This window comes from Desmodus rotundus, chromosome 1 (genome assembly GCF_022682495.2).
Source record: "Desmodus rotundus isolate HL8 chromosome 1, HLdesRot8A.1, whole genome shotgun sequence".
In the NCBI taxonomy this organism is placed as follows: domain Eukaryota; kingdom Metazoa; phylum Chordata; class Mammalia; order Chiroptera; family Phyllostomidae; genus Desmodus; species Desmodus rotundus.
The window spans coordinates 199,006,325-199,032,015 of record NC_071387.1 but is presented as its reverse complement, the minus strand read 5'-3'; the positions used below and the strand labels follow the sequence as shown (position 1 = coordinate 199,032,015).

At 38.7% G+C, this 25,691-nt stretch overlaps 1 long non-coding RNA gene across 1 annotated transcript in view; it reads left to right on the top strand.

Moving 5' to 3' along the window:
• LOC128779558 (uncharacterized) overlaps positions 1-13,797 on the top strand; it is a 77,251-nt gene extending 63,454 nt beyond the window's left edge. The window contains exon 6 of the long non-coding RNA XR_008425585.1: positions 13,627-13,797. This is a non-coding gene — a long non-coding RNA (uncharacterized lncRNA). The remainder of the gene's footprint in view (positions 1-13,626) is intronic.
• Positions 13,798-25,691: the final 11,894 nt, after the last annotated feature.

Below are 25,691 nucleotides of genomic sequence, written 5' to 3'. Positions count from 1 at the left end.
CTATCTGCTGTTCCCATTTGGAGGTTTTCTATGATGTTGTCTGTTCCCTCTTTGTCATCTTTTGTGTCTTAGCCCCGTGTTTTTGTTTTGTGGTTACTGTGTTTGTATAATATATAATGTGCCGCAGATAAAATAGTCCTTTTTATTCTGATAGTATCTTATCTTTGTTTGCCTATGTGAATTTCTTCTTTTCTTCTCTTTTATGTTTTTGTTGTTATAAATTATTCCTTTTAATGTTGCGTGTTCATTACCAAATTGCAGTAACTATAGTTATTTGTAATGCTTTTTTCCTCCTTAAAATGTATGCTGTAATTAAGTGTTTAACAACCTATTCTGAGTTGCAATTTTCTCCTTCTGTGTATCTGTTTGTCACCTTAATCAAACTCTTCTCTTTTTATTTCCGGTAGAAGAGCTCCTTCCAGCATTTCTTACAACGCAGGTCTGGTGGTGGCAAACTCCCTCGGTTTTTGTTTCGGAAAGCCTTTGTTTCTCCTTCGTATGGAAAGGGTAGTGTTGCTGGCTCTACTATTCCTGGCTGGTGGTTTCTGTCTTTCAGCATTTTGAACACGAGTCCATGCGCTCCTAGCCTGTAGGGTTTGGGCTGAGAAATCCGATGATGATCTGATGGAGCTTCCTTTGTAGTGTACTATCTTTTCTAGCCTGACTGCCTTGAGAATTCTTTCCTTATCATTAACTCTTGACAATTTTAATATAATGTGTCTCGTAGAAGGTCTTTGTGCATTGAGGTAACTTGGCGTTCTGTTAGCTTCTTGTACTTGAATGCGCACTTCCTCCCTTAGGTCTCATTAATTATTTCTTTGAATAGGTTCTCTGCTCCCTTCTCCCTCTCTTCTCTTTCTGGGATGCCAATTATCCTCATGTTGCCCTTTCTAATGAAGTCAGATAGTTCTTGTAGAGTTCTTTCATTTAGAAAAAAATCTTGGTACTCTCTCTGTTTCCATCTGAATCTCTAGATTTCCATCTTTGAGCTTGCTAATTTTCTTTTCCATTTGGTCTACTGTATTTTCAATGCTTTGGAATGCATTCTTGGGCTCATTTATTGAGTTTTTAGCTCTAGAATTTGTTTGGTTCTTTTTTTATAGTTTCAATGTCATTGTTAAAGTATTTCTTGTCATCAATTGTATTCCTGAGCTGATTGAACTGCCTTTATGAGTTGTCTTTCATCCCACTAAGTTTCTGCATGACCACTCTTTTGATTTCTTTACCGTTTACATCACAATCTTCCATGACTTTGAGTTTGTTTTTGTAAGGAATTGTGGTTTTCTTTCTGTGTTATCATGTTGCCTTGGTTGTTCATAGTGCTTGATGGGGTGTCCCTCTGCCACTGCATTTGAAGTAGTAAACACACTTCTTATTTGGGAACCCTTTTGATTTTAACAGTTTAGCAGGTTGATAATTAGAGATTTTTCTTTTGTTTTCCAGTAGGTGGTGCTATGGTGCAAGTTTTGGGATTTTTTCTGACCTGTGCAACTTTCACCCCTAGCGTGTTTGTTGCGGGGTAGGGGAGAGCTTTGCTGTGGTCATAGGGATTATTGCCTGAGTGACCAGGAGTAGTGTTTCCAGGTTGCCTCATTGTCCGCCACCCCCCCCACCCCCCCCCCACCCCACCCCCCCACCCCCGCCACCGTGCTGGTGGGATGTGGCAGGTGGGAAAGTTCTGGAGCCTGCTGCAGTACTACCTGGATCCCTGAGGTCATGGGTGCCACTGTGCTATAGTTGGGAGGCTGTCCACGCCTCTCTGTGGCTGCTCCTGAGTTCCTCCAAAAACCATTCAGTGGAAGAGCTTGATTCTCAGACGCTGAGGTTTTTCCTGTACCTCTACACTCCATTGGGCCATCATGTGGGGGCTGCATATTTACTCCACCACCACTGCCTTAGCTGGAGTCGTGGGCTCAGCTACAGCAGCGGGGGCACTGCTGTCTGTGAACACTGTCCTTTCCTTGCTCCTGTCCTACCTCCCCCACCTTCGGATGTGCTGATGGTTGGATCTCCGGCCTGCTGGTGTGTCGAGCATAGGAGCCTTTGTCAGGCTACAGATGTGAAACTAGTTGTAGATTCCGGGGGAGATACAAAGGGTCTTCTCACTCCCACGATGCTGACATCCAGTTCTGTTATTCTGAACCAACCTAGTGTGTGTGTGTGTGTGTGTGTGTATGTAATGTATAGTAGGATAAGAATAATAAACAAGTATGTTAGTGCCATACTAGTGAATATTTTCAGCATAAGGGGAAGGGATAAAAATATAAAATCAAAGAATAAAAGCTCTGTAGTTCTGTATTTGAACTGGAAACACTGCTCTGAATTCCTGATGAAAATTTCTCATAAAAATGATCAGAGGCAGCAAGATTTCTTCATTTATTGGTGACTAGAAACAACAAGTATATATATGGTGGTAAAAAGGAAGATCTGCTCCTACAGCTGCTGTCCAACGAGGGGAAAAGGTGCTCTCAGGGTAGTGAGTACAGGGGCAGTTCTTCCTCCTCCACCGAGGACATTACAGTAAAATGAATGGCAATCATGATTTGAATCAAGAGCAGCTCCAGCTATGACCATATCCAATGTTGGAGAGCAGTCAAATGTTTCAATATCTTAGAAAACAAATAAAACATGTTTTAGCATTTAAACATAAGTTTCAAGTGTGTCAAAACTTATTTATATGGCTTTCCTTATTCCCTGATGATCCTGAAAAATGAGGAGTGGTTATATTTGGAAACACTTCCAAGTGTGAGGTAATGTCCCCTATTGATTTGCGCCATGTGATACCTTAAAGCATCTTGGTAGGGATAGCTAGTGTCTGGTCTGAGTCTATAATTATGAAAGGAATTGGCTGATAAATAGTTATGTGAATCCATGTGTCGCTCAGACTGTAAGTGCTGTCTGATTAGGTCATTGCAAGATGATCGGGGCCATCTAAATATACAGCTAAGCTCCAAATGAATTTGGAGCATCTTCTTTCCCCACAGTTCCTTGCGCATGAGAGATCACCGTGCCGATTTAATTAAATAATTTTTCAATCTAACGCCCTCTCCTTATTCGTGTCTTTATATCTTAAAAAGTGTAGGACTATTACTTGCTTCACATTTGAAACTTATGATTTATTGAGTCACCAGGCTTAGCTATCAGTGACATGGACTGGTGTTAGTTGGACACACTTGATCTTAGGTGAGATACTCAGACACTGATAGCTTTCTTTTTTGGTAGAACGGTGAACTTTTTAAATTACATGTTTCTGTTACCTGTTTTCTGGGGCTAAAAGTGAAGAAATATATGGAAATGATCACATTATAAAGAGAACAAGTGATCTTACTTTTCAAAGAAGGGCAAAAATGTACTCCATTGTGTAAAATGTATTAGTTCATACTTTTCTAAATATCTGTATACCAGGCACAAAGTAGATACTATAATACACAGAGGTGAATTGTACAGGGAGAGTGTTCCTTAACATACTCTTGCTTACTCCTGCCATCTCCCATAGTGTCTGGAATGCGTTACATAATTATATAAAGTTTATTAATTGCTACTCACGTTTTTAAAAGTGCATACATACTTGGCGTTGTTAGAGGACTGTCACCCAAGTTTTAGTGCTGTAAGGCAGAAAGCATTCTGGGATGTGTTCTCTGTTGGGCTGGTCAGTGGAAGATGGATGATGTTCTCTCTTATTAAAAACAAAATGGGCAAGACGCATACCAAGTTAGCAGTATTGCTTCCCATCTTATGTGATTTTATCCTTACTCTACCAACATCGCTCTCACCTCCATATCCTGCAACTAGTGTGGAAGCTTCTTAAGGATGGAAATTGGACTGTATATTTTTATTTCCCAGTAATATCTAGAATAGTGCTAGAGACATAATAAATCATCAGTCATTGTTTTTGATCAAAATAGTAATAGTAGTGAAAATCGATCTAGCAAGAAGTAATACATCTCTTCTTAGAAAACCCAGTGAAGGAGCAAGACAAATATTCATTTCTTTCCCTTTATAGATTGAAAGACTGAGATTGCAGAGTTTACCAGAATTTTCCAAGTTCTCTTAGTTAATGGTCGCTGACCTAGGACTAGGGAGGGACTCCTTGGAGAGTGTCCTGACCCCTCCAAGGACTCCTGTCTCCAAATGACACATTGTTAGTGATGGTGGTGTTGCATAAAAGGTAAAATGAGTAAATAGCATCAGTAAGATTTAGTGAAATATTGTTCATCTTTCAATAGCAGAGTGAAAGTAATAATTATTTGAAAGGCAGCTAGCACACATTCTTCTAGATCCCAGTGGGAACTCTTGAGTATATGATGGCATCTTGGATTGTGGAAGAACAAATTGTACTAATGAGCCCCCTGAGCCTTGAAGGACTATTGTCCTTTCCAGATTTCCTTATAAACTTCTTAGCATGCCACAGAATTCCTCCACCATTGGCAAATGCAATAGTAGCAAACAATTTTGCTCTTCTACTTCTAGGAGAATTTTGAAAAACTAAATCTCCTTGCACATTTTAAAATTGATATCCAAAATTTTTATTATAAGTGAAATAGTTGCAAATGATGAAATAGCCATTGTATTGTAAACATTGACATATTAAAATAAAACTGTTATATCACTTTTTTAAATGTTTCCAATGGCATATAAATGCAGTAATCTATTTAAAATACTTCTTAAGTGTTTTAAAGCTCTTCTTAAGTGTTGGAAATTTATTCCTAGAGTAAATTTTACTCCTAGAACTACAATTTCCATTCCATTTCCCCCCTCAAAGGTCATGATGTAATAGTTTTGCGCTTCATGTTCTTTATGGCCTACTTATTTGATACTTCTTAAAAAAGGTATATATTCATTAGTATAAAATTTTAAAAAATAAGTATTCTGTGATCACAAACCTCCAGTGTTTAGAAACATTCTTCTTGATTGCATTATTACTAGAGCTATTGTTAGTGCATGATTAATCAAAACAAAAATGTTGCATATATTGATAATTATCAACATAAAAAAGCAAAACATTAATAGAAATACCCTTATTAATGAGACAGGTGAAGCAGATCTTTTTCCAATTAATTCTTGTATCCATAGACAGTAGTTATTGCTAGAATGAAACAGGACTTAGCATAAATTTTATTTCTGTTTTAAAAAACATAAATGCTGATAAATCTTGTTCATACAAATAAGTAAATGAGAGTGGAAGAAGTTTGTTATAGCAGTGATATTAGCAATATTCAATCAGTTCTTTGATTTTTGTTTCCTGTACTAAATGTCAAAATTCACGCACCTTTTATCAAGATTAATTGTAATGATCTACCAGCTGACAATTTGATTTTGGTCCTCCAATTTTGCTAATTGCAAAGAATTTAAAACCACCTGATTTACAAAAGATTTTTTTTTATATTATCATTAGAATAATTTATTTTCTTAGGATTGAGGCAGTTACTTGAAAATTTTTGTTTTTTGGAGTCCTAGAAGTTGTGACATTCGTGGGGCATGAACCACGGTAAGGTGCTAGATTTGTGAAAGGTTTGCCTGTCTTTCCTAAAGAGGGGAAAGGAGATTGTGAAAGAGCACCAAAGGCATGTTGTCTGGCACATCAGCTTCCAGGGAAGAGAGTGTATGGAAACTGAGCACTTGGAAGTAGGATTTTCGGTAAAGACATTTTGGGCCTGGATTAATGGACCAGCTCTGGGACTTGAATGAAACACCCTGATACACAGGGTCAGGACGAGGATGATCTCAAGCTGCCACCATTCCCCTTTTCTTAATTACCGTTGATGGTTCCAGCTGAGGGGAAAACCCCAGATGGCCAAATACAATGGCTTTTCAGGGACGCCTCAGTAAATCGCTACTTTCGTACGAAAAAATAAGATGTGATGTGTCTCCAACTTTGATCATTTGGAGATGTTTTGCTTATTTTTTTTGAAGATAGAAATTTAAAGTTTTCTGAAGGCAAATGGGTTTGCACTTCTGATAAATAATATGAGGAGGTAAAATTATGAGCTAGGCCATGTAGATTTTTGGTGATTTTTCACATCCTCCCTCAGCATGTACTTTTTCCTTAGATTCTTCAACTCTTCAACTCTTAAGCACTTACAATGACCCCCCCTACTCCCAGTTCTCACCTCTGTCTCAGGCACCTGAATTTTAAGGGGAATTTCTGAAGAGCCTAAAACCTTTGATGCACAAAAGAATGCAAAATAGAACAGAGTCGTGACAGGCAGTGAGGAGGGAATGTTCTTTTGGAGTAAAACGTCAGCACCTGAAACCTGCTTCATAGTGAGTGCTCTTCTTCCTTTCCCGGAGTGGCAGCTCTGTGGGCCCGGGGAGGGAGGACAGGCCAAGGGCAAGGCCGGGTCCTGTGTGCCGGCCCAGCGTGTACCTGGCAGGCCAAGTAGTATTTTGGTAAGCCAAAGGACATTTTTAGGCTGATTTCCAAGACTGGGTTCTTTAGATCAAATTCACGTGATACAAATATTGCATATCATGTGAAACCGAAGACAGTGGCCAGACACTGACCTCCCAGGATGTGGCGCCAAAAGATTAATGAATGGATGAAGTTTGAGTTTCTGAGGTCAGTTTGGCTTGACAGGCAGACGTGTGAGCAGTGGTAGTAACGAGCAGGCAGAGGACTGTTGTATCTAAGTCTAAATAAACAACACGATAGGAGCAGGCTGAATATAAATAGATGAAGGTTTTCTTTAGGGCCAAGATAAAGCACATAGCAAAGCAGAATCTTTATTTCTAATGACTATTGCATTTGGCTTGCATTCATTGCCCTTGAGAAGAATAAGTAAATCTGGGTAATTTCCGTGTATCTTCCATACAAAATTTCATTTTTAATATAAGCTGGTGCATCTGTTTAAAGAGGACGTTCTGGAGTGTTCATACTGCCTTATTTTTTTATATGAGAAATGTGCTTAACAGGACACTATCCTACTACCCAGTTCCTTTAAGAAGCAAAACCATTCTTAACAACTGTGTGAGAAAACGATAAACTGTTATGTCCCACGTTCCAGGGACGGTTGTTCTAGCACAGTGAGCTGCGGCCACCAGAGTGTTCCTGTATTGCCCGTGAAGTCTTAGCATGTTTCATATTCTGCACAGTGTATGGGATAAAATTAACCTTTGCAATAGGTATGCTCCTCTAGGAGCTTATATCAGAGTAATCTTAAATGCTGTCATGAATTCATAGATCCTAGTACTCCTGCAGTCAGGGGCTCTGAGGAGAGCCTCAGTTCATTGTTTTAAAATTCCCTAGAGGTCTAGAGTTTTGTCAAAGACCACATCATGAGTTGGTCCCGGTACTGTGACTGAGACTTCATCTCTTGGCTCCCAACGTAAGTGTTCTTCCCGCTATGTCGGTTGGCCACCCGAGACAGCTTATTGGCCATGCATGCCCATGTATAAGGAGGTACCTGGAAAAAGCAGGGAACAGTTAAAGTTCTTCCTTTTGTCCTTCCAAAACCTGTCAGAGAATATTTGGCTTCAACTATTGAGTCAACGTCAAGTCTTTGGAGATACCAGAGTATTTATCCTTCACTCTGATGACCAGATTTAGACCTGTCGCAGATTTAGGGTGTTTGGTGAACTATAACATCAAGGGTACTTCCCCTTAAATTGTAAGATATATATACCAAAGAAATGCTAGGATGCAGCAGAGAGCCGCTGGCCAAGATCTGAGTATACAGACACACAGAGCAGCTCTGGGGGAGCCAAATCTGTTTCTTGTCGATGTTGGCAAGTTTGAAAACCCTACTTATGCCAAGAGATGCTCTGTCTGAAGTCAAGAGAGAGTTCTGGAGCTCTATTGTCTTCCTCTTTGTTCTGGGCAGCTGCCCCTTCAAAGATCCCTGGACTTTTCAAAAACACCACTTGGAAACCACTGGGCTAGTCAGTTGACTCACAGAGGAATTCTCTGCTTGAAAGTACAGAAACATCACCTTATTCCTTCACTCTTTCTTTTATTCAGCAAATATTTATACAGACAGAGTAGTATTTTATGCAAATATATTTTTCACCCTAATATTAAGTAAGCTGGTTCCTCAATAATAATTATTTTTACATACCAGTTATTGGATAATAGAGCACATTTTATCAAGTGTTTTTATGTACCTGACTCTATTTATCTTCATAACAATCTGGTGAAACAGATTTTTTAAATATTTATTTTGCAGGTGAGGCCACTGAGCCTCAGAAAAATTAAGTGACTTGTCCAAGGCCACATAACTGGAATCCAGAAACCAGAATCTCAGCCTAAGATTTTTGACCACAAATCTAGGCTTGTTCAACTGTCTTCTGCTTGGGGAAATTAACCTCTGTGACTTTGGCCATATTTTTGCTACAATTTGTGAAATTGCTAGTGTAGTCTGTAGTCATGGAATTAATCAAATCCAGATTTGGTTTATAAAGTACTGAAACCATGACTTCGGTCTCTCTGGAGCTTAATAACTAAGCTAATTGGCCACAGAGAGTTAAAATCCCCGTGGTGATTATCACCATAGCTTAAGCATGCTTAATTGTAGGTGGAATACTAGCTCATTTTCATTAGAATCTGCTTCGAGATTCGCTCCTTAGTGAAGAAGCATAGTAGTGTCTATGGGTCTTCTAATCAGAGTTCTCTCTAGATATTAGGGGAATTTTTCCTAAACTTCCTTGTTAATCTTCGTATATTGCTGGAAGAGAAGTGACTTAGGGGGTGGGCGATGGGGAGACGGTTGTCATCCTGCTGGCAGATGCACAAAAAGACCTACAGTTACGTGAACATAACTAATCTACAATTTCACCATTTCATGGTAAAAGGGATAGAATTTCTCTCGTTTCACTTTCAAGCGGCCCTTTTATTACATTATTTAAAAATTAATTATTGGCCACGAATGTTCATCTTAATCAAACTTCACTTCATCAAAATAACAGAGATGTGGAAACAGAAAAGTGGTTCCCACTGCCTTTCTCCCCAAAGCCTTGTCCGTGGCAGAATGGCTGCTGCTGCTGAGAGGGGCCAGCCGGAGTCTCGTCCCTGCTCTCCCGGAGCACGCAGCTACGGGCTGTCCCTGTGCACCAGAGGCAGAGAGAGGCACACTGCCCGGACCAGCCACCTGGGAGGAGGGGCGGGGAGGAGCAATCCAGGGCTAGGGAGGCGGCAGTGAGATTGTGGCTGTTTCTTTTTAGGACCGTGCCTTGCTGGCCTAAAACATGAAATTGGGGACATTTTGGCTCCAGTTTTAAGTCTGGCCAGGCTTAGGGGAATCATTTTGATTCCCTGATAGGCAGCCACATACCTGTCTTATTTGTCTCAGAGTCCAGGCATCTCCCCTCTTTAGCTCTTCCACTCTGACTTTCTCACTGCATGGCCGGGCGTGTGAAAACATATGATACAGTCAGACCTCCAGGATCTCTCCAATGCGAGTGAGGAATTCCACCCAAGTTCTCAGCGCTGGGGGTGAGTTGGTATCAGCCAGGGCCCCTGGGGCCACTTCAAACCACAGCACCCAGAGAGCATTTCAGACACATATGTAGGCTTTTCTTTCCGAGTTCTCCCTGAACTTTGATGACACTTCGGTGTCACCACAACAGCAGTTTCCTCAGGTGCACCTCTCCCAGTGTTGGCAACGTGTGTGTTCGGTGCTAGACTGGAACATGATCCAAATATATATATTTTTCTTCCCAGGCGAGCCTAGAAGCATTTTAGCGATCTTTTCTGCACATATTTTTGAGGAGATCCTGACGAAAGAGTACAAATTGTGGTTTTTGTGTTGAATTTATTGCCTTTCGCATTAACCAGTAGCAAGAATGAAGTCTCATAGTTTTCCTCTGTGCAGTTTCTGGTGCAGTTTGTGATGTTTTCTGGCTTCTAGCCCCAGGCTTTTCTGCATTGGGCAGCCATTTGATCTTTTTCCGACCACGCTCCCGTGTTTTAAGCACAGCAACTGGACTCATGCAGTGGCAGGATAAAGCCGTGGGTGCAAACGGTGGGATTTCTGATGCCCTCAGACACTGGATTGTTAAATCCTTGGTTGTGAGACCTGAGCTGTCAGTGGTGGAAGAGCTCAGGGTTGGGAAGTGCCCGGCGTCCATTTAGTCACTCATCACCCTTGCTCATCTTCCCTTTGGAGACCCCGTGCTGCACGGGGCAATGAAGCGGGCTCTACTAATTTATTTCAAATATTTTATCTGGAGAAAAGGCAAAATGTTTCAAAGAAAATAAAATAAGAAGATGCTTGTGTTTATCTGTGGCTATTGGTTGTTTTGAAAAAGATGGCCATACGATTCATGTGCGGACTGAGTAAATGTATTCAGGGGCTCTCATTCTGGGCCCAGTTACTAAATAGCAAATAATTAATAAGCAAATGACTGTCATGACGTCGTCTCTTTTTCTGAGAGGCTGGTTCGTATTTGCAAATGTAAAAAGCAGTATTAATTCGCATGCCTCATTTCTACCGGAATAAGGTCTGATTTGGAATCCAGCCCTTGAACCTTTCATTCATTGCTTGGTTCTCCACCTTCTGCCTCCCTAGGATATGATATATGAGAATGGGTGTTTTGCAAAAATAGGATATATGCAGGAAATTCCTGATTTTCATGGCAATGTCAGAGCTTAGGGAGTCAGATAATTTTAAAAAATTCAAAGTCATTTATTTGTTTATGCAACCAATTATATACATTTGAATATAATTGGATATATCTTCACTGATTTGCTTTCTTTAGAATAATTTTTAAATGTTTTCCCCAAAACACATTACATGATGACTTGGAGGTTACACAAGTGACTGAGATTATAAATATGATGTGAAATACCCACATATATATAAGAAAGCATAAATCTGTATTAATTTCCCCCCACTTGGCGATTTAAATTACTCTCTTCATTTCTACTACTATGAAAACAACCGTGGGTTGAGCATTCCACTCAGACGATGTGAAAGGTGCTTTACAGCTTCCATCCACCTCCCCGGGCCTACCTCTTCCCCTCCACACCTAGCTGCTCCCTGCTCCCACCCCCGGAGGCTTGTCAGTTTGGACTAGTCAGTAGACTCTGGCCTTCTATCTTCTGGATGCTCTCAGCCAATAGGAGCTTTGGCAGTAGGTCAGGGTGTTCTCCCTAAAATTTTACTTTAGATGGCAGCTGCATCCCTCTCTCAAAAGTGACCATCTGCTATGATGCTCTGCCCTCCTGAGTTCTGGTTCGCTTGTGCCTCTTCTTTTGCACTTGGAAGTGGTAACAGATCCTCTAATACCAATAGCTCTGAGTTATCCAGTCACTGCATCTGCCCTTATGGATCCCTCACGCCCTTCTGCACCTTCATACATAGTGTGTTTGTAAACAGTAATCTTCAAATGATCCTGGTTTGCTCGTGCCAGCTAGTTCACGTAGGGACCCTGACTGGCTTTTTAAAGAGGTATAGAGCTCAGGTTACAGGGTAGCTGTACGTGACTTTCGTTGTTAAACAATGGTGGAACTGATTGAGGAGGAGGAAGAATAAGAAATTGCTACTTAACTTTCAGATTTCTTAGAAAAGTATTTCAAACTCTGATGTAAACATTTATTATTTTCTTTCTGTCCCCCAACAGATGTAATTTATTTATATGTTTTAAAATTGTGTTAGCTCGGTTTTGTGTATAGCTCACAATTCCCATGAAGGCAAATTTACTCAGGTGCAAATGTGGGTGAAGAAGGGCCACAGTTCACATCCTCCTGTGGGTAAGAGGGAATTCTTTATTCCTAAGGTTTTATGCAGTTTTCTCCCAACTGGCCCTGGGATGATTCCTTATTTTCCATAGTAATCCTGCTGGTGGAATTCCTGAGGCTAACTCATAATTCTGTCAATACCAATTATAGTTAGTTTTTCCCTTGGCAAGTGACTAAAGGTATCATTTTGTCTGTTATTCATGCGGTACCCTCTCCTTTACTCAGCAGCTGCAGGACTATAGCATCCAGAATGCATGAACTCTAAACCCTAGTATCCCAGCAGAGCCTGGGGAACGATGAATGACAAAAGGCGTAATCTCTGCTCATTCAGGACTTTCACATATAGGATACAGGGCAGGGCAGGTACAAAGCATAATTTTGTATTTTTTTTGGCTATTCATTTTGAAATGATTTTAGATTCACATAGAAGTTACAAAAATAGTGTCGGGAGTTCCATGCATTCTTTCCCCAGCTACTCTCAACAATAACAAATTAAATAACCGTAATTTTAGATTTTATTTTAAAGATACTTGGCATGGAATTGATTTATTGATTTATTCCTGTCCTCTGTGTCTCAGTTTGTTCACAAGCTATTGTTAAAGAAACTCCATCTTTCTATATTTATGTAGGAGAAAAACATAAAGATTCATTTTAAGAAGGAAAAAATAGTATAATAAACAACATCACTTTGCTAGAAAGTAGTGGCTGGGTAGAGAGTGAAAATGCTGCTTTGCTGATAGAACTTTTAGCAATGACAACTGACTGCTGATTTTTTTTTTTGTTCCAAAGCAGAACAATTGTGTGTGATTTGTTACATACCAGAGATGCTTTCTTAACTTTGCCGAGCTATATTTGGGGGAAGGCTGTGTAGCTTATAGTCAGCCTTTGTTTAAAAAAAAAAAAAGGTAGGAGGAACTACTTTTTCCAATATTTTAACTCATTACAGCTAGCACATTTTTCTAATTATAAAACCATTTCCAATGTCTGTCTACAAAAATAAATCCAATAGAGTATATTGGGATATTTTACTTTAGGGACATATATTGCTTACTTGAGTATCTGACAACAGTTTCTATTTCATGGTACATTTCTAGCCTTATATACTCCTAGGACACCCAGGCCTATCATCCTGAAAGTTCCCTTTAACATTAAAAGAACCTTTAAAGTTAGTCTTCTAAATTGCCAAGAAGCGAAAATTCACAGTAATTTTAATGCTAACCTTGACGTTCTCACTCTCCTATAATGGTTATTATCTTTTCTGATGTCTGTGAACTTCTATAAAATAATCTATATTATTTTATGACTATGGGATGATTATGCTTTTGTTCAAATAATCCTACAAAACCTAAACTATGGCCATAGCCAACCAAACACTGCTTGCTTAAACACTTATCTGACATTCTGCATTCGCCGAGCATATGAAAGCATGTGGGCACAAGCTGCTCTTCCGAGCATCCCTTCAGCCACAAACAGGTATGCCATTGGTCATGGGGCAAATTACTGGGTGCAAGCAGCTTTTCACTAAAGAAAATTCTACTGATCAGGAAGCAGACACGTCAGATAAAAACTGATCATTTTAAAATTACCCAGCTGCCAGTTTTCAAGCATTACTTGAAAAAAGTACTTTTAACTATCTAAAAAAGTAGATTATTAATTGCAACAAATTTCCAAGGATCTATTTCCATAACATAAAGCACATTTATACCACATTAGATACCCATTTATTGTGCTACTTCCTAGCACTGAGTGGTGATAACTTTGGCAAAACTACATGTTTTACTATCTTCAGTGGCAAATGAAGGTATAGGTAGGTGGCATGCCTCTTCACCTCCAATTTGAAATGTTTTACAAGTATCTTTCTGCTGGAGAGGGAATTTTAAAGAGGAAACTGGGTAAAGGGACAGTTCACTTTGGACAATACTTGGTTTGTTTAATGCGATCCTTAATTTTAGGGTCTACAAAGGGAGTAGCCACTCAGTGGGATGACAACTTCAAGGAGCTGTGCTGGACAGGAGGAACAGGCCTGACTTCCTTCTCATCGGCTGCTTCATCCCTCCACCTCCCGTTTTTGGCTTGCTGAGATTGCTACTGCTTAGGCTGCAAAGAAAGAGATGTTTCTCATCAGTAAGGCAAGTCTCTTAGGTACCTACCTTTTTCGTGAGTTCATAATGACCCTCACACTTCGGTATTCTCTCTGGCTGCAGTGAGATTAGCACGTATGCTGATGATCTGAGGAAAGGTACCAGTCAGTCCTCTACAGGATCGTTGTTCATTCCCTTCTATGATCACAGATTTTATTTCTCACCTGGCTGGTGTACTACTGGTTATGAAGAAGACTGGTAACAAAACATAAACCCAACACCACTACAAGGAAAATCCCACTACTAGGATTAAAAAATGCGTTCCATACAGTTTCTATCATCTGAGAGTTCATAATCCATCAGGCGATAAGAACAAGTAAATACAGAATTATAATGTAGCGTGATAAATGATATAATTTGGGTGTGTACCAGGCATGGGAACACATTACAACATCTTTTTTTCTGAGGGTGGGGTTGGGGTCAGGGAAAGCTACTGGGGGGAGTTAACCTATGATGTGAGTTCTGAAAAGGCAAGAGTAGGTAGGCAAAGGGAAGGGTAGGAAGATGGAATCGTGGAGTCAGAATGTTTAGGCTGTTATGTTGAGATGCAATTCTGAACGACAGTATGTATGAGCTTCGTGATTCTCCCACACTCTCGTTTCAACCCATTCTGTCGGCAAAGCAAATGTTATCCTTTTTTATAATTACAAATTGCTCAGCCAAGATTTGAATCCAGGTGTGGCAACTCCATGTTCTGTCCTTTTGCTATGTCATTTTGACCAAGGCCTTACTAAAGTAAAGAGTGAATAGAACCATCCAAATTAATAAAATGTACAATTTTCCTTTCTAAGCATCCCACTTTTTTTGAGATGTACCATGCGTTATTTAACTTTGTACTCTCTACAGTTCACGGCACAACGCTAGACTTATAGTATATGGCCAGTCATTGTTTCGAATTGACTTGAAAGTATATATAGGTATTCTCAATTTTTATTGAATGAAAGCCTTAGCTGGACTTTCTGCTTTTTGCTCTCTTCATTTTAGTTCTTTTCCAGTCATCATGCATTAGCTATATATAAAATCCCAGGTTGATTGTTATTTTTTTATTTCCCCTAAGGAAAGCAGCTGTTGATGCTTAAAAATCTGCTCTCAGTCTAAACATAATTTCTTGTTAGGTAATTTTCTTCCTACTTATACCAGCTATTTTTTAATTTGTTGATTTGTGACTTTACTCTGATGGATCTAGCCATGCAATTCTTTTTATGGATCTGCATGGGAATTGTTGTATTTGCTGAATCTGAAGATCCATATATTTTATTAATTTTAGAAAAATTGCAGCATTTCTTGTTTAATACATTTCCTCTTACTCATTTTCTCTATTTTGTTTTGTAGCTGTCATGCATATTTTTCATCTTTTTATTTCTCTGTGATACATTTTAAGTAATATCTTCAGATATTTCATCCGGTTCTCTGTAAGCTATTTTTAAATCTGTATTTTTAACCTATTAATTTTTTTATTTCAACAAATATTTTATTTTAAGAACTTCTATTTGACTCTTTTTCAAGCCTTTCTGATTATTTATTTATTTATTTTTCACACACTTTCACCACTTTTATTCAAAATAATACTGGAAGTTCTTGCTGGAGCAATTAGGCAAGAAAATGAAAAGGCACCCTAATTGGAAAGGAAGGAGTAAAATTGTCTCTGTTTGCAGATGACATGATATTGTGTATGGAACATTCTAAAGACCAACAAGAAAACCATTAGAAATAATAAACAAATTCATTCATTTTGTAGGATGCAAAATCCATATACAAAACTCAGTTGCATTTCTAAACATTACCAGTGAACTGAAAGGGAAAGTAAGAAAATAATCCCATTTATAATAGCATCAAAAAGGATAAAATACTGAGGCATAAATTTAACCAAGGAAGTGAAAGATCTGTGCACTGAAAACTCTAAGACATTGATGAAATAATTTGAAGGAGACACAAATAAGTGGAAAGCTGGGCCATCTTTGGGTTTCATTCAAGGCCCGTAGGAGTTCAGAAAGATCACGGCAGTCGTTCCGTGTTCAGCTCACAGACTGTTTTCTATTTATGGCAATCGTCACATCCTGTGTTTACTGGTAAGTATTTCCACAGAAATAAGCTTCAACTATTAGTACAATGGAGTCAATGTTAACTTGTAATTGTACTTCTTGTGTTCTTACTTACAGTATAAATACACTAAGGTATAGGTTTTCATCTTATACTCCCTACCCACTCCCTCCCATCTTATACTCCCTATCCACTCCCTCTAAAAACTATCTAATCAGTGCCAAATATTCGATGGCTTCATTAGTTTTCTTCTCAATAGTTTCCATTAGATCTTCCTGTAAGAAGTGGTAGGACGTGTGTCAATATTCCAACGGCAGTGGCAGTGACTGACTTAATCTGTCAGTTCTGTTCCTGGTTAGTCTTTCTTAACCTCCCTAGTGAGGTGGCCAGTGTTGAAAGCAAATCTCCTTTAGAGTGATTCAGTCATCGATTTCTGTTGGGGTTCAGGGAAACAACTAAGGTTGGGTGCAATTCTCCAAGGGCTGGCAAGCTCCTCTTTTTCCTCTTCTATACAACAAGCTGGATGCAAGGAAAAGGCTACTTTGGAAGTGATGACAGGAAAGTCATGGGGATGTTGATGCTGGTTCTTCATTTTTATTGATCTTTCTGACTTCAGTGTCTATCAGCCAACAAGCGCTCTTAGTTATTATCTCTGTAGGATGCACAAGCAAGGATGTGGGTCACTTGAGCCCATACTTCCGAAGGTGGAAAGTCTCGGATCAAAGCACCTGCAGATCTGGTGTCTGGTGAGGGCCGGCTTCCTGGTTCACGGGCAGCTGCCTTGTCACTGTTAATTCATTCACATGGTGAAAAGGGGCCTGATTTTTTTTCACGTTATATATTTTCTTGCTTATGTTTTAGATTCCCTCTTTTATTTTTTTAAGCAAATGACACATTTTATATTCTGTATTTTATATTTTCTAAATCTAATATATTTGAGGATATAATTCTGCTGTTTGTTTTTTTCTTTTCTACTGACTTTTCCTCATTGTGGTTTATTTCCTTGTATTTTAAAATTTTGGATTATGAGCTCAATCTTTAGAAATGCTATAAACCCTGAATCGAGGGTGTGATTCCCTCAAAAGAGGAGTTACATTTTCTTCTGCCAATATGCCCCCTGTGTTCCCAAACAAGACCCACTTTAATGTAATTTCTAGGCTTTGGATTTCCTGGATAATGAAGGTAATTTACATTTGGGCCCCAAACCTGTGTGACATCAGATCACATACTAATTCTCAGGAAAGACTTATGTCTCCAGAGGCCAGGTAGTTAGATGAGTTTCCTTGTCTTCCACTTTCATTGAATAGTATATATTTTTTTCTCATCAACTTTTTTTTATTACTGTTGATATCACTCTTTAAAGGTCCTAGCTTCATGAAGGGATCAACTTCCCATGTTGCCCAGCACGGGATGCAGGTGCCAGGCTTCCACACTGTCACTGAAGCCCAAGTTCTTGTCAGGAAAACAGACACATTTTTTGAGGGCAGACAGTGCTTTGGTGTTGGCTTCCCTCTGATTGGGGCTTTCTCTTTGTTTTGGCTCCTGGAGACCTCCCATTATTTTTCTGCAAGCTTAGCTGTCCATTTAAAAATATCTGTGTCACTTTCATCTATTATTTTCACTGCTGTTTTTGTTTCTACATATTATTTTCAGATATTTCACATCAAGGTAGTTTCTCATCGTGGGTAGACCGGAAGATGTCCCGCTCCATACAGCATCCCTAGAGGCATGGGTCACCTTTTGTAGGCTGTCCCAGTTTCTCTCTCACCAGTGTTCGTGACTGCTTCTGTGTATATCAGAGATTCAAATACGCAAAGATACCATGGTAGAGCATTTATTCTCTCCAAAGCCCTTTTCCTGCAAACACCTAAGACTATGCCTGACAGCTTTCTCTGGCTGAGGGAGTGCGTTTATCCCATACACAGTCAAACCAGACATGCTGGGTGTTAACACCCCTGGAACAACCCCGACAGAGAGGAGTTGATATATCAATATCCTGGTTTCTTTTCCCTTCAGATTGGATCACTATAAGTCATGTTCCAGAGGGTCTCCCCGAGGTTCCCCGAAGGACTGATTCCAGTTGCCCTCAGTGGTTACCTGGATCGTCTTCCTCTTCCCTGTCTCGCTTCTTCATTATCTTTTGGTGCTTCCTAAGATCACTTCTGAAATAAATTTACTTTTAATTCCTTGTGTCAGGGACCATTTCTGAGGAAATTCTAAGGTAATATTCACACCAATTCCACTAACTTATAGTAAGTATTGACTGTGTACATGGTGCTAAATGTTTTGGATTCAAAGACAAATTCAAAGAAATAGTTTCATCTCTGAAGCAATTTACACACTAGTCTTCCTGCTTTCCTGCTGTGTTTTAGAAATACAAATAGTAGTGTTTGTAGGTGGAAAGAAGCATTTCAGCAGATTTAGGTCAAAATTGGCACAAAATTTAACTAAAATTCCCAGGTGTTTCATGATGATGGAAATCGCATGAACCGGACATGCTTCAGTACTCGGCTGTCGGGCCAGTAAGACTGTTCCGGTGAGTGCGTGGCTACCTAACTTTTTGTATTTGACATTCTTCAGGATTCACGTGGTGACATCGCTTTGCCACAGTCACAGTAAAAGTGAACTATAAGATGCTTTGACATAAAGAAGAGAAGAGCTCTGGGTGGGAGACATGAACAAAGACTAAACTCTCACCTGTGCAGCAAAGGCTGCACACTGCTAGCCTGGTGGTTGTACTTAGCTTTCAGATGTGTTTTCTTGGCCTGCAATTATTTTTCTTGAGATATAGCTGACACATACATTATAATAGTTTCAGGTGTACAACCTAATGATTTGCTATTTGTTTTCTGGCTAAATATGTGGTGAATTTTCATGGAGAAAATTCTATCATGGAGAATTTTCCTTGTGCACTTAAAAAATGTGTATTCCTCTGCTTTTAGATGGAATGTTCTGTATATATCTATTAAGAGCACCTGACTGGCATGTTATTTAAAGATGTTTCTTTATTGACTTTCTGTCAGGATGGTGTATCCATCAATGTAAGCGGGGTGTTAAAGTGCCCTACTAACATTGTATGCTGTCAATCTCTCCCTTTAGCTCTATTAGTATTTTCTTTCTACATGTAGGTGCTCCTGTGTTGGGTGCATAAATATTTACAAACGTTATATCCTCTTGGTGGATTGACCCCTTTATCATTATGGAATGCCCTGCTTTGCTTTTTACTACAGTCTTCGTTGTAAAGGCTATTTTGTCTGATGTAAGGTAGCACAGCTACCCCAGCTTTCCTTTGGCTTTCACTCGCATGGAGCATCTTCTCATCCCTCCACTTTCTGTCTCTGCGTGTCTATACCTCTGAAGCGATTCTCCTGTACACAGCATTTAGATGGGTCTTGTTTTTTAATCCATTCAGCCACTCTGTGTCTTTGATTTTGTAGTTCCTCTCTGTTCCTCTCTTCTTCTCTTGCTCTCTTGTCTTGTGGTTTAATAGCTTTCTCTGGTGTTATGCTTGGAGTCCTTTCACCTTGTTTTTTGTGTAACTACAATATTATGGGTTTTTGCTTTGTGGTTATCATGAGGCTTACATATAACTGTATATAAACAGTCTACTTTAAGTTGACAGCAACTTGAGTTTGGATGCATTCTAAAACTCTGCATTTTTACATCTTCCCCCATGTTTTATTTTTAATGTCACATTTTACATTTTTTAGTTTGTATATTCCTTAATTATTATAGATATAGTTATTTTTACTACTTTTGTCTTTTACCTTCATCCTAACTTTATAAACGTTTAACCTACTATCTTTACTATATATTTACCTTTACCAGTGAGATTTATACTTTATATATACTTTTTGTTATTGATTAGTACCCTTTCTTTTAAGCTTAACAAAGTCCTTTCAATATTTCTTGTAAGGCCCATCTGTCCAGGGCAGGTGCCCAAGTTCAGGGCTCCTCATTTGGGGCATGAACCCCTTGCTCCTCAGGAAGAAGCTCTGGATTTGTGAGATTCCTCCTGGCTGTGGGTCTCCACACTGGGATGGAGCTTTCGGAAGGCCACGTCTCTGCTTCTCCTACCCAGCTTGACGTGGCACTTTCATTGTTTGTTGTCAAGGAGCTGTCCTGCTAGTTTTCAGTCTTTTTCAGAGGGAATTGTTCCCTCCAGAGCTGTAGGTTCCTTGGGAGGAGGTGACTTCAGGATCTTCCTGTGCCGCCATGCTGGTCTGCCCTCCACCCAAACAAAATTTTGACCAAAAAAAAATGTGTACCTTTGTCTTGGCAAATGGTCATTATTATCTGTTGTCATTTCTAGGGAGATGATGACATTTTAACTTTCAGTTGTCTTTACTTTTTACCTCTACTTGAAGTTGGAAAAAAAAAAGAAAACCATGCGGTTGGTCTGGAAAGGGAATTATAGATTATTTGATGCTGACCTGATGTTAACTGAGGACAGGGAGGAATCTAAACTACAGAACTGGCTTATACTGATTACTCCCTACTTTCCAGTCTTTGAATTGTGTTGACAGTCACAGGAGCTTTGTGGGGCCAATTTTGTGTCAGAAAAGCTTAAAAAAAAATGTACAAAGATACATCCATGGAAATAATTATATGACTCTCATGGCTCATTTTACCCATTGTAATGTGGGGGAACAAGCTGCATCAGTCATCGCTGGAAGAGTCTACACACCCTGCCTTGCGCTGGAGCGCCCCTGCTGTGTGCTCAGCCTGTCTCGACTGTTTCAGTGAGGAATTCACCATTGCTCTTGGAAGCCCTTCCAGTTCTCTGTCTATCACAGCCTTTTTCCAGATGGGGAGGCTTGTTTTTTGCAGCTGTGTTTGACCAGATTGTCCCATGAGATCACTCTCCCAGGCTCATCCCCTCAATGCCCGGTTACGTGTGGGCCACAACGCTCTGATTTGGACTGGGGGGAAGAAAATGAAGCATGTTGTCAGCTTAAAGATTTTCCTCTTAGCTAAGCCTCCAGTATCCCCGTACCTTGTTGGTTACAAATGCAGGACTCAAATATAATAACATCTAGCTCTACTTTTTAATCAATACTTAGTTCCACAACGATAAGCTGGTACCTACAAGACCAAGTCCTAGGTCCTCACCATTGTGAGCACATCATTCTGGGGATCTAGTGTCCTAAGTGACAGGAGACATTCTCTTGACCAGTACTCCAAATGTTCTTGGCTTCATTTTCTCAGAGCTCTATTGGAAAATCGTCTGATATTGGAAAATTTCCTGGCTGCTGTCTTTCCTAGGTCTCTGCTTTCCGTAGTGTCTCATGCCTATTAAACAGCTGTGCTTCTGATTAGTTTTCTCTGGAGGTATTAACTTTTCAACACTCTGTACAAGGAAACTTTTGAAGTAATGTGAACAATGGACCCATCCTTGCTTTGTTAGAGTCGGTTCATCTGCTATAATTCAGAAAAATTCTGGAGAAAGACCTGAAATTAAACAAAAATAAGAATCCACTTAGATATTTTTTAAAACACATCTGAGCCTTGGCATCATGAAAATTGTGATTTTATTTAAGAGTACAGAATAATCTCATGTTTACTTGTATATATTTCTTTTTTCTATATTTTCCTATACTTTTAGAAACAGATAGTTATCGATAACAAATGCCAGCTCCCTGAAGATTGGAGCACAAGATGAATGACCCTAGTTGCTGAAAGTACTGTACCCACTTTTAACCTCTTGTCCTTGACCATCCAGTTTAGGTCAGGTACACTCACATTGAATGGTATTTCCTTCATAGCACTTACCACTTACTTTATTAAAATAAAAGCTGCCTTATAAATTTTTTCTTAGTAAGAATATATCATGGCTGTTATTAAAATTAAAACTTTTAATTTCACAAATACTTCTTTCCAAGAAACTTGATGAGACAATACATTTATATGCTAACAGGGGATGCAGGAATAAACCACTTTTTAAAGGAATGCTGAATTGAAACATTTTTTATCATTTGCTAAAAAAATTTTCCTACCTATGGATTTATACTGGGATTGGATGTTTAGCCCTTACTTTTCCAACCAACAAAATACCAAGTTCTTTGGTGAAGGAGGGATTACCCAACACTGTTTAATTATACTAACTAAATATAGACAAAAAGAAGGAACAAGACTTCTTAATTATCAGGAAATGTCTTGGGGAAGAGGTGGGACTTCAGAACCTGGCAGGATTTAGTATTATGTAAAGAAAGCAGCCCAATACTAGCAGAAACATAAAGGAGGAAAAGAGGAATGTGGGCCTAGAGGAGAACAAGATTTCTGACTTTATCAAGGGTTAGTGTAAAGGTTTGGTGTCTAGCACCTGTAGAGTCTCTAGCATGTAGAATCTCATTATCTATTTGTTAAGTGACTAAATGATCTCCAAACCCCAAATTCCCTTCTTCCAAAATTAAATTTCATTTTCTGTTCCCTGCTATAAGTGTTCTTTTAGGGAAAAAGTTCTCAACTTTGGCTATACATGGCTGTCATCTGTTCATTGTAGTATCTTGTCAGGTCAGCAAATTTTTACAGTCTAGTTAGTTCGTGTTTTCCCATTACATACTAAGGTTAGGACATCATCATTCTCCATAGTTCTAGCGCAGTAACAGTCAATTTGCCTTTATTTTTGAAGTCTGTTGTTTTTTAAGTTTAATTTAGATTCCTTGGATCCTTCATTTTATTTATTTATTTTTTTACCTTCCTGTTTTTGGAAATTTGCACTGCCATCTTGCCACCTTGCTGCCAAAAGAAAAAGGGATCCTTCATTTTCAAAACACAAACATGAACTCTAATACCTGAGGCTTCCTAAAACTACAGTTACCAAGTGTCAGTCTGGACTAACTCTAGATTTTTCAGACTATCAGCTGGTGTTTCTTCCTGCATTTCCCATAGTTTTTCTTTTTTAATTACTTTTTTAATTCCAGCTGGTATACAGTATTATATTAGTTTCAACTATATAGTGTGGTTCTTTAGAAGGAACTTGGCATACAGTAGCTACTCAAGAAGTTGTAGCTGCTGTTATCAAAATGCTTTCTACACATCTCAATTTTTCCAATAGGCATTGGAAAAAATGTCTAAAATTGAACTCATCATCATTTCTCCAAATATAATGAAAAGTATGCCTTATCTCAGTGCAGAAGACCATCATTGCCCAATCCAGAATCCAGCAGTCACTTCCCTCCTATTTCCAGTGGGCCAGTATGTCCTTTAGATTTAACCTGTTTAACATCTTCCTAGTTAACGCCTTCATTTCCTTGTTCCCTGACACAGGCTGCTTAGATCCACAGCTTCCCTTCCCTCTGCACCCAGACTACTGCAGTCACCACTTTCCTTTGCCTTCAGTCTTTCTACTTCTCCAATAAGTGAACCATCTTCCACAGTGTGATCTTCCTTAAAACGGATACCTGGGGATGCCATCTCCCTTCTTGACTGTCTGGGCTCAGACTTATTAATGTCCAAAAGGAGGTTTAATTTTTGTTTGAGAGAGAGAAATCAGTTTTGTTTTCCCACTTATTTATGCATTTATTGGTTGCTGCTTCTATGTGCCCTGACCGGGTATCAAACTCACAGCCTCAGCAATCAGGAGAAGGCTCTCAGCAATGGAGCTACCCAGCTGGGGCTGAAGTTTAATTTTACTTTAATATCCGTGGCCCTCATGACCCCTCTCTTTGTTACCTCTGCAGCTTTTCTCTCACTACTTCCCCACCTGAATCCTGTACATTAGCCTCACAGATAGACTTTCCTTAATATGTTACATGGTTCCGTGCCTCCATGGTCTTAAACACATGGTTATCTTCTTTCATTCATATTCCCCTTGTATACATCATCCTCTTCCTGCTTTTTTCTAGCCAACTCTTTCTTAAGTGTCCTTTAAAAATGAGCTCTAACATCACCTCTTCTCTAAAGTCTTTCCCTGACTACCAATCTGATTTAATTGTTACTATGTAATAAGTACTTAGCATAGTGTAATAAATAATAAAATTTATCACATTTCTTTCTTGACAGAGGTCAAGTAGAATGTGTCACACTTTAGTTAGTTATAAAACTTAGACTGAGACACAGTTCTTTCTACAGTTATTCTAGAACTTTCTAAATTTATACAAGTAGTGGATTTTTGGAATGCTGATTACACTTAGAGGGCAGTATTTGAGAGGGGGCATAGGGCTTGCTGGAGGGAAAACAGTGTTCTATATCTTGATCTGGGCGGTGTTTCCATGAATGTATACTTATGTAAAAATTCATCATGCTGTATACTTAAATTTGTGCGTTGACTGTAAGTTGTGCTTCAGTTAAAAATGAATATAAGTTGCTAGCCTTTTATTTTAACTATAAAATTTATTTTAAGGCCATTTTGTCTGTTTTCCTCTTCGCCTGTTGAATGAAATCATGGGCACCTTGCTGCCAGAAGACATTTCTAAATGCCATTTAAATGGCAAGACACATTTGGCTTCCTGAGAAAGTGGGCTTTAAAATTTCAATTTTCCACTAGACAATGAAAAATAAAATGGAATAGTTTAGTACTTGCTTTACTTATAGTTCTACTGTTTCCTGTATCTTCCCGAAATATTTATTTAATTGTGCTAGGTTTTAATCTCCAACCTGGTATGATGTTGTTTTTAGCTTTTCAAGGTTACCAAAGCTTAAAGAGTATATGAATTGTGTCATCAAGGTTTATTTTTAAAATACTAATAATACCAATAAGAAAAATAAATCAGTGTTTCTTGACTTTTAACTTGAGGCCTGAAATCCTTGTACTAATCATTATGCCACATGGTCTTTAAACATTAATCCCAATAGTCTATAATTCCACTTGGAGTGGTTTTCCTTGAAGAGAGATTATTGTGTCCACTCTTAGCTATGTCTTCCGAGAGAAACTTATCTTTAAAATTAGATTTGTAAACTCCATCATAAACTGCTTAGTTTATTTTTGTATATTCAGCATCTAAACTAGTCTGTGGCATGCATACTTGATGCTCAATTATAATAAGAGTAGTATTGATAAATGAAACAGTGAACTCACTGGAACACTGCAAAATATATTGCATATCTGCTCTTAGATCTGCTGTAATTTAAAAGTTAATCTCAGCTGTTGAATTTTGATGATTAGTTTTCTGAACTATCTAACATTTAGAAAATCAGGTTAAAACTTGTGAAAAGGGCCCTGGTAATAGCTACTAACTTTACTATTTTAAATAAATAGGTACCACTTTTACTTTGCTCAGAAATTAACTGAAAAATAGTAATCTATTTCATGGAAAAATTTTAATATGTTTATATTGGAAGATGTTGTGGATGCTTAAAATTGAATGTTTAAAAACGTAGTTAAAGAAGAAGCAAGTGAAAGAGACAAATTGATAGATCCCTCATTCTCAGCTATTCCAGATAGATGCATCAATATGGTACATTCCACTGGATTAAGTTCTGGAGATCAATTTAACGATTCTCTAGAGCAGGAAGTATCATCTGATACCTAGCAGATAATGGAAACTTCTGAAAAAATTTCCTTTCATTGATTATTCCCTTTCTACTAAATCTTTCTACTAAAGCTTTACTCAATTTATGTTATGTATGGTGTCATGTTTACAATTTGTTGAAGTCTCCTCTTAATATTATATTAATTTTTAAATATAACACAGTTTGAAAATATCCTAAGAGATTCTGGTTGAATCAATTTAAAAAATAGCACCCAAGAAAATCAAGTTAACTAAAAAGAAGAGTATAATCTAAGGATCAAAGAATTCAAATCTTAATTCTGAAATAACTTTACTGAATATATTTAAGTGTTTTTTTTCTGGGGGTTACATTGTGTTCTTGGTAGGCATGAACATGAAAAGAAC